The sequence below is a fragment of the Balaenoptera physalus genome (genome assembly GCF_965194825.1).
Source record: "Balaenoptera physalus genome assembly, chromosome: 4".
Taxonomy (NCBI): domain Eukaryota; kingdom Metazoa; phylum Chordata; class Mammalia; order Artiodactyla; family Balaenopteridae; genus Balaenoptera; species Balaenoptera physalus.
Window position 1 is genome coordinate 114,530,002 of NC_138891.1, and position 9,841 is coordinate 114,539,842.

A 9,841-nucleotide genomic window follows, 5' to 3' on the forward strand; every position below is an offset into this window, starting at 1 on the left:
CCCAAGATGCCCACACCCTGTAAATATGTCACCTTACGTGGCAAAAGGGGCATTGCAGAGGTGATTAAGGTTAATGTCTCCTGACATTGAAATCAGGAGATTATCTTGAATTGTCAAAATGTGCCCCATCTGGTCACTTGAATTCTTGAAAGCTACTCCCCTAGAGTCTCCAGGAAGGAGCACAGCCCAGGCGACACCCTGATACTAGTACAATGAGACCATGTTGGATTTCTGCTCTACAGAACTAGGAGATAATGAATTTTTGTCTTGTTTTAGCCATTGCATTTGGGGTGATTTGTTACAGCAGCAACTGGAAACAAGTTCACATGAACTGAGCGTGCATGATAGACTGAGCACTGTGAGAACACACGAAATCCCGGCAAATTAGAGCTGGGATGATCACTGAGATAATTGAATCTAACAGCCTCATTTTAGAAAGAGAAATCTGTTTAAAGGAGCTAATTGGCATGCCAAAGGTCACACAGCCTGATCTTTCAGCCAAATCCCCCTGTCTTCTACTACACTACATGCTTCTTATTAAAGGAGTTCACAGGCAGGAGATGAGGGTAGATGAAAATATAGAGGCAGCACTCACATTATCAAGGGGAAAGCTGTAAGAACCAGGGAGAAAATAAACAGAAATGAGAGGAAGAAACGAGCCAGGAGAGAAGTAAATCCTCTTGGTTCAAAGACACGTTCCAGCTAGAACTGAAAACACTTAAAGCACAGCCTGTGGGGAGAAAAGAAGATAAATTGGCGCCTAGACGCAGAGGTAAAGCATGAAAAATGATCAAATGAGGCAGGAGGGAGAAGCCCTCGCCTTTGTTTCAGCACCATCTAAATCAGAGTAGCTCCCTTTTTGTAGTTGTAGTTGCTCCCATAGTAAACTTCCCCTTGATAAACTAGGTGGTGAGCCCAAAAGGTGGCTGGCGCTGCAGACCTGTGTATCTCGTTACTCCCGGGAAGGGCAACAGGGGAAGAAGCACCTTCCCTCAGAGAAACAGTGCTGCCCTGGGAGAGTAATTCTACCTGAGTGGCTGACCCGAAAACGGACCTTTTCTTCTAATGCCAAGTCTCAGAGGAGAGCTGCCTTTCTCCCAACATTCTTTATGGGCCTTCTGTTGGTTAGAAATTAAAGAGAAATATGTCAGACACAGAGTCTAAGAACAAAGTATAAAACATGACTCTAATAGGTTACTAATAGTGATAGTGCCATTGGAAATACCCAGAAAAGATCAAATTGTCAGGATTTAAAAGGTCAGTGGGATCTTCAATCGTGTAAGTCTTGCTCTGATTTGCTAATTAATTTCTTTTAGAGGGAAGGATACACCTGAAAAGTCCAGGGGTAGACATTTTTTCAGCACAGGTTCAGTTTGTTCAGAGTGGCATTTGTATCCATGCAGTTGGTATTCCACCTCTTATGATTAAGCAGTCATAGAAATGGTATGAATGAATGTATAGCAAGAAGAAAAAATAATTCCATGTTAGATTATCTTAGTTACATTTACATAATAATTGCACCTGAAAAGAGCCAGGTATGCAAAACTTTTAAAATAATGTTTGTCTTTGCATGTATCTATCTTGTCTGGTCCTCATTTGGCCACTTCATCTGCCATATGCCCCATGCCTTCCTTTTACTCTTTTCCATGGTTTCTCTGTAGGATGTTCCCCCAGATTTCGCCCATCTCACCCAACTGTAGTATCAGACCATGTAGGCTAAAACCTTTCCTATAATTGCAATGCAACATTTAGAAAACTCAGTGCCGTCTGATTCAAAAACAAAAGCTTTCTTCTTAAGGGATTTCCCCCCATTCTCCCCAATTCCAAACACTACCATTCCCAGTCCTGAGCTGACAAATCTTACCATGGTGTGGTCAACTGTCAATCAGATGACAAGTGAATCATTTATTCTCCATTACACTCTGAGAGTCAGATTTGATATATGAGTAAAAACGTTGGCATTCCTTCCCTTTCTTGGCTTCTCCCCAGATTTCCCCCAATCCCTTCACCTTAAGGATATCTATGATGTAGGTGGATATGGCAGAAGCCCTTATTCAGAGCTGTCTTCTTGCTCTTTTTGGTAGTTGATTTTAGGCCTCCTGTATATTGTTGAACTAGATGAAGATATCTGGATTATTATTACATTTGATTAGAATAAGTTTTTTTTTAATTGTGGTTTTGTTTATGTATGCTAACTTACCTCTGAGATTGTTTTAGGATAGTGTATTTAATGAAGGTAGAAAACTTGTTTAACTGTGTTTTTTTTTAAAACATCTTTATTGGAGGATAATTGCTTTACAATGTTGTGTTAGTTTCTGCTGTGTAACAAAGTGAGTCAGCTATATGCATACATATATCCCCATATCCCCTCCCTCTTGCGTCTCCCTCCCATCCTCCATATCCCTCCCCTCTAGGTGGTCACAAAGCACCGAGCTGATCTCCCTGTGCTACGCAGCTGCTTCCCACTAGCTAGCTATTTTACATTTCGTAGTGTGTATGTATGTCCATGCCACTCTCTCACTTTGTCCCAGTTTACCCTTCCGCCTCCCCATGTCCTCAAGTCCATTCTCTACGTCTGTGTCTTTATTCCTGTCCTGCCCCTAGGTTCATCAGAACCATTTTTTTTATAGATTCCATATATATGTGTTAGCATACGGTATTTATTTTTCTCTTTCTGACTTACTTCACTCTGTATGACAGGCTCTAGGTCCATCCACCTCACTACAAATAACTTAATTTCGTTTCTTTTTATGGCTGAGTAATATTCCATTGTACATATGTGCCACATCTTCTTTATCCATTCATCTGTCAATGGACACTTAGGTTGCTTCCATGTCCTGGCTATTGTAAATAGTGCTGCAGTGAATATTGTGACACATGACTCTTTTTGAATTATGGTTTTCTCGGGGTATATGCCCAGTAATGGGATTGCTGGGTCATATGATAGTTCTATTTTTAGCTTTTTAAGGAACCTCCATACTGTTCTCCATAGTGGCTGTATCAATTTACATTCCCACCAACAGTGCAAGAGGGTTCCCTTTTCTCCACACCCTCTCCAGCATGTATTGTTTGTAGATTTTTTTGATGATGGCCATTCTCACCAGTGTGAAGTGATACCTCATTGTAGTTTCGATCTGCATTTCTCTAATGATTAGTGATGTTGAGCATCCTTTCATGTATTTGCTGGCAATCTGTATATCTTCTTTGGAGAAATGTCTGTTTAGGTCTTCTGCCCATTTTTGGATTGGGTTGTTTGTTTTTTTTGATATGGAGCTGCATGAGCTGCTTGTAAATTTTGGCGCTTAATCCTTTGTCAGTTGCTTCATTTGCAAATATTTTCTCGCATTCTGAGGGTTGTCCTTTCATTCTGTTTATGGTTTCCTTTTGCTGTGCAAAAGCTTTTAAGTTTCATTAGGTCACATTTGTTTATTTTTCTTTTATTTCCATTTCTCTAGGAGGTGGGTCAAAAAGGATCTTGCTGTGATTTATGTCAAAGTGTGTTCTGCCTATGTTTTCCTCTAATAGTTTTATAGTGTCTGGCCTTACATTTAGGTCTTTAATCCATTTTGAGTTTATTTTTGTGTATGGTGTTAGGGAGTGTTCTAATTTCATTCTTTTACTTGTAGCTGATCAGTTTTCCCAGCACCACTTATTGAAGAGGCTGTCTTTTCTCCATTGTATATTCTTGCCTCCTTTATTAAAGATAAGGTGAGCATATGTGCATGGGTTTATCTCTGGGCTTCCTATCCTGTTCCTATGATCTATATTTCTGGTTTTGTGCCAGTACCATACTGTCTTGATTACTGTAGCTTTGAGGTATACTCTGAAGTCAGGGAGCTTGATTCCACCAGCTCCATTTTTCTTTCTCAAGATTGCTTTGGCTATTCAGGGTCTTTTGTGTTTCCGTACAAACTGTGAAATTTTTTGTTCTAGTTCTGTGAAAAATGACATTGGTAGTTTGATAGGGATTGCATTGAATCTGTAGATTGCTTTGGGCAGTATAGTCATTTTCACAATATTGATTCTTCCAATCCAAGAACATGGTATATCTCTCCATCTGTTTGAAACATCTTTAATTTCTTTCATCAGTGTCTTATAGTTTTCTGCATATAGGTTTTTTGTCTCCCTAGGTAGGTTTATTCCTAAGTATTTTATTCTTTTTGTTGCAGTAGTAAATGGGAGTGTTTCCTTAATTTCTCTTTTAGATTTTTCATCATTAATGTATAAAAATGCAAGAGATTTCTGTACATTAATTTTGTATACTGCTACTCTACCAAATTCATTGGTTAGCTCTGGTAGTTTTCTAGTCGCATCTTTAGGATTCTCTATGTATAGTATCATGTCATCTGCAAACAGTGCCATTAACTGTGTTTTTAAGATTAAATGAATTTTGTTCTCTTTCAATCTTATCCAGAAAGTGAATAAGTAACTAAATATTATTTAGTTATGGTGTTTATCTGAAGCCCTATCTTTGTGTTGGTATAATGTAGAAATCAGAGTCTAAGGCATGAAATTTCAAAGGGAGAAAGGCAACTGAAGTTACATAAGTCACTCATCCCCTCTCCCCACCTTCTGAACACTCTACTAGGGGATAATATCTCACCCCTCCTACAATCAGAGAATAACCAGTGTGTAGAATGACCCCATCACCTTTTATATCATTGAATGTAGTCTTTGCCACAATCCTGAGGTTAGTAATATTTTTATTCCAATCTTAATTTAGAAACCTAAGTATAGGTTTACCTGCAAAAAAAAGTAGAATCATCTTTCAAATACATGTTCATCTGACTAGAAAGCCCTTGTACTTCACCACTCTGCTATACAGACCACAGACATCCTTTACAACCTGGAATCTGACTCAACACTTTTAGATGTAACACATGAATTTTGTAACAGGTACCAAAACAATATAAAGAGCCAAGAGTAAAGAAACAAAAACAAGGTTATAAAAGAAAAAGAAAATAAAAATCTTTATGGATAAAAGACAAATTCAGCTTAGTTTTTTCTTTCCCATTTGTTCATGTCTACTGATGAAAAACTTACTAAGAGAAAGTCTTGCTGCCACTGGCCCCTGTGAGAAGGTCATTGTCTGTAAGGTGCACACATTTCCCCAGGTACTGCAGGCATATTCTACAATTGGCAGGTGCCCAGGTCAATTCAGCAACAAAATCTTGACTCTCCTCCTTTGCCCATATTCATCAACCAGTCTTTAGGGATTCGGTGTGAAGGAGGGTTCTTTCTACGTATTGCGAATTTGGTAAATTCACTTATTACACTTACTACAATCAAGCAATCAAATGACTGAATAAAAATGAGAGTGAGGAGAGACTAGGTAATAAGTTATTTCAGCCTCCTATGATGGTTAATTTTATGTATCAACTTGACTGGCCTCAGGGTGTTCAGATTAAACATTATTTCTGGGTATGTTTGTGAGGGTGTTTCCAGATGAGATTTTAGCTCAGTAAAGTAGATTGCCCTTTTCAATGTAGGTTGGCATCATTAAATCTACTGAGGGCCTGAAAGACACCAAAGGCAGGGGAAGAAGGAATTCGTGTCCTTTTCCCCTGCCTCACTGTTTGAGCTAAGATATCTCATCTTATCTTCTCCTGCCCTTAGACTGGGATTTACACCATTGGCTCCCCTAGTTCTCAGATCTTCAGACTTGGACTGAATACACCACTGGGGTCTTCAACTGCAAATGGCAGATGGTGCAACTTCTCAGCCTCTATAATTGCATGAGCTATTCCTCATAATAAGTAAATAAATAAATAATAACCTATTGGTTCTGTTTCTCTAGAGAACCCTGATAAATACAGCCTCTGAATGTGGACACTCTGTCTAATTTCTCTTTATTTTCTACTATAGACCATAATATGTAAGTAAGGAGGGCTCAGTAACTATTTATTAAACTGTAGTTATCAATCTATAATAATTTAGGTAGGGCATAGAATTAATAAATAGCCAATAGCTCCAAAAGCTCTTAAGTACATTAGAGCAAAACTCTGTTTTTCTTGGGTTAATAGTAAAAACCATTTTTGCAACTCCTGAAGACCCTTGAGTTTGATGGGGAAGAGGGAGAAAAACTGATTGAAGTGGGGTGGCAAGAAGAATCCAATCTTTCAATAAATTTCTACATATAGGTAAATAAATAAACTGTAATATTTTCTAAACTGGTACATTTTTCCGAAATAAAGATCACATTATTGGACAAAAATACAAATTAATTAAACTCATATTTGGGAACAAGGAGCTGTTTTATCTCAAGTTATCTGATGAAAGGAAATTCTTCTGTTATGTAGCCATGTTTACTTAAATGCATCTATAACTTACTGTATTAGGCTTCTCCAGAGAAAGAGAACCAATAGGCGATATATGTATGGAGAAATATATATTGTATAAATATAAATTATAAGGATTATATTATTATTATATTATTTCTTTAAATTATATGAGGAAATAGATATACATTATAAAATAAAAAATATATATTATAAGGTAGTTCACATGATTGTGGAAGCTGAGAAGTCCCAACCTCTGCAGTTAGCAAGCTGGAGACCCAAGACAACTGATAGTGTGGTTCCAGTTTGAGTCCAAAAGCTTGAGAACCAGGGAAGCTGATGTTCTAGTCTGAAAGCTGATAGGCTCAAGACCCAAGAAGAGGCGACATTTCAGTTCAAATCTGAAAGTAGGAAGAGACCAGTGTCTCAGCTCATGTAGTCTGGCTGGAGGACTTCCCTCACTTGCAGGAGGGTCAACCTTTTTGTTCTATTCAGGCCTTCAGCTGATTCCATGGGTACCACCCACACTGGAGAAAAGAGTCATCTGCTATTCTCAGGCTACTAATTCAGATGTTAATCTCATCCAAAACACCCTCACAGACACACCCAGAATAATGTTTGATCAACTATCTGGGGACCCTGTGACCTGGTCAAATTGACACATAAAATCACTTTAACTAACAGGAATGAAAGGTGAGGAAGGGTCTTTAGAGATTAAATTGATCATTAGGATATGCTGGCAAAAGCTACTTTTCAGAACTACATAGTAGGCATGATTTGTGGGAGAGGAAACAATACTTTTCTGAGGAAAATGCCCCTAAATAACAATGGCTTCTCTTTATAACTTCAATTATGTATTAGTTCACTTCAGGCTTCACATCTTTCTGGAAATCAGGAAACCTGAACTATACTGATGTATTGATCCAGGGCTCATCTTAGTAACTATATTTAACATTTCCTTTCACAAGGAAGAGACTGTTTCTATTTCTGCATCATTTTGTGAATATATATGTTGTGAAAAACCTGGCTAAACAACTGCTTCCTGTTTAGAGATAGAAAGTACACTTAAGGGCTTCCCTGGTGGTGCAGTGGTTAAGAATCTGCCTGTCAATGAAGGGACACGGGTTCGAGCCCGGGTCGGGGAAGATCCCACAGGCCACGGAGCAACTAAGCCCATGCGCCACAACTACTGAGCCTGCACTCTAGAGCCCACGAGCCACAACTACTGAGCCCGTGTGCCACAACTACTGAAGCCTGCACTCCTAGAGCCCGTGCTCCACAACAAGAGAAGCCACCACAATGAGAAGCCCACGCACCTCAACGAAGAGTAGCCCCTGCTCGCCACAACTAGAGAAAGCCCGTGTGCAGCAAGAAGACCCAATGCAGACAAAAATAAATAAAAATAAATAAATAAATAAATTTATTTTAAAAAAGAAAGAAAGTACACTTAACATGGATTCAAAACGCCAAAGAGAAATGCTCTCAACAATGATTTTTCAACAAACTTGTATGTTTCACAGATTTATATTATATTATAGTTTTCCTTGTGCTTAAAGGAACAAGCATTCCTCTTGTAAATTCCTTTGTTCAAAAATTAATATCATAGAATCATAATTCTTTAGGAAATAATTTTTCTTTTTATAAGAAAAATGAAAAATATATGTATCAATCCATCCTCAAATTATTAGACATTTGAATATGATAAAGACTCAGTGTTAATCTTAATTTGGTCCTAGGTCAGCCCTGTTAACACAGAGACTCTTTGAGAAACAGAAGCTGTCGTTTTAATGCCTATCAGATATTGGACCATATGCTTCACTTATGACTGTTGCCAAGGTAGGAAATGTTAAGTTCTTTGAGATCACACAGAAAGTGGGAAAGTCGTCAATTGCAGCCCAAGCACTAGATAGCTCTTCCTACCATGCCTCACATTCTAACTGATTACTCCAAGATGAACTTGGCGTTTCGAAGAAGTCTCTGACCAGCCTCCTATCTGACCAAGGTTATGGTGAAGAAACTCATTTAGAGATGATTTGCCTTTCCTCAAAATCCAATATTCCAGAGTATTTGCTGCGCAAAGACAGGAGCTTAGACATAGAATTTTCAATTAGGAATTTACTAACAGTTCAGAGAGGCAAAATTCTGACTCTAATGAATTGAGGGCTGAATAATTTGAGCATATAGGACGGCCTAGAACTTTGAACAGTAATTGGTTAAATTTATTCAGGAGGGGCAGTGTCAGAGCATTTACAAGTATGGAACTTGAAGCCATACTGCATATGCTGGATGTGCCACTTTCTAGCTCTTGCCTAACCTCCCTTGGAACTTAATATTATGTATTACTTAGAAATACAGTATTTCTTTATGTAAAATATAAAATGTGCTCAACTTTGCTAACTGCAAGTGTGGATAGTTCACCTTATCCTCTTGTGCACCTTCAAGTTCAACCCACTTATGTATGATGTTCAGGACAATTGAACCACAGTACAAAGCACAGTACAAAGCACAGTAGAAAGAATTATATCTACAAAATTTTTTCTTATCATATATTTAAATTGAATTTTTCTGTACTCATTTTCTCATATTTGAGGTATCTGTGTGTTAGATAATTAAGTATAGTTTTGATAGCTGATGACAAATTCTATACACCTACTAGGCTGTGTACTGACGGTCTGCTACATCTAATCCATTAGTCATATGGATTAAAAAAATTGTCTCTCCTTAAGAAAATTGTCTCCCTTGGGTGTATACATCATTTTATAATGAGGCACGGTCAGTTTATTGAAAACTATTGAACTGGTTGTTGTCTGTTCAGACATTTCTTAATTCTAACAATAGTAAGGTCAAATAAAATCAGTAAGTAATATCATGAGGAATGTCACACTTTACGATTTGAAAATCAGATTTACTTGCAACCACTGCAGATAATCCCATTGCTTATTTCATTAAATAATCTTCATTCTATATCACTATGTTATATTTATGGGAGAAATACTGAAGGAAAAACTTAGACATATGTTGATATTTTCATCACAGTCATCCATCACCATAATGAGTAACCAAAGCGCCTTTGAAAATAATATATCTAGCACTGCATAGATTCCAAAGAATTGACTTCTTGTGTAACACACTTTGGGAGGCATTAATATGAATGTTATGCTAATTTGTCTGCCTTTTACCTAGAGTTTATTTAAAATCCTAGAGGATTTTCAAGAGGATATTGCTTCATTAAGTTAACTCACAAAGCAAAACTAACTTCAGCCTCTTATTTTATTAGGGCAAATTAATCTAAAAAATTATTTGAAGAATGAGTCAACACAAGCTCTTTAAGAAGTGTAGTTCAATTTAAGCTTAGTTGCAGGAGTGGTTTAAATCTAGAGTCAAACACTCTTGAATTTAATTCCCAACTCTACTACTTACTAGCTGTCTATTCTTAGGTATGTTATTTACAATATTTTAATCCTTAGTATATTCAACAATAAATTTCAGTAAATGGTATTGCGTATCTCACTGGCTGTTGTAAGGATTAAATATAATAATTATATAAGGATTTAAGAATAGTC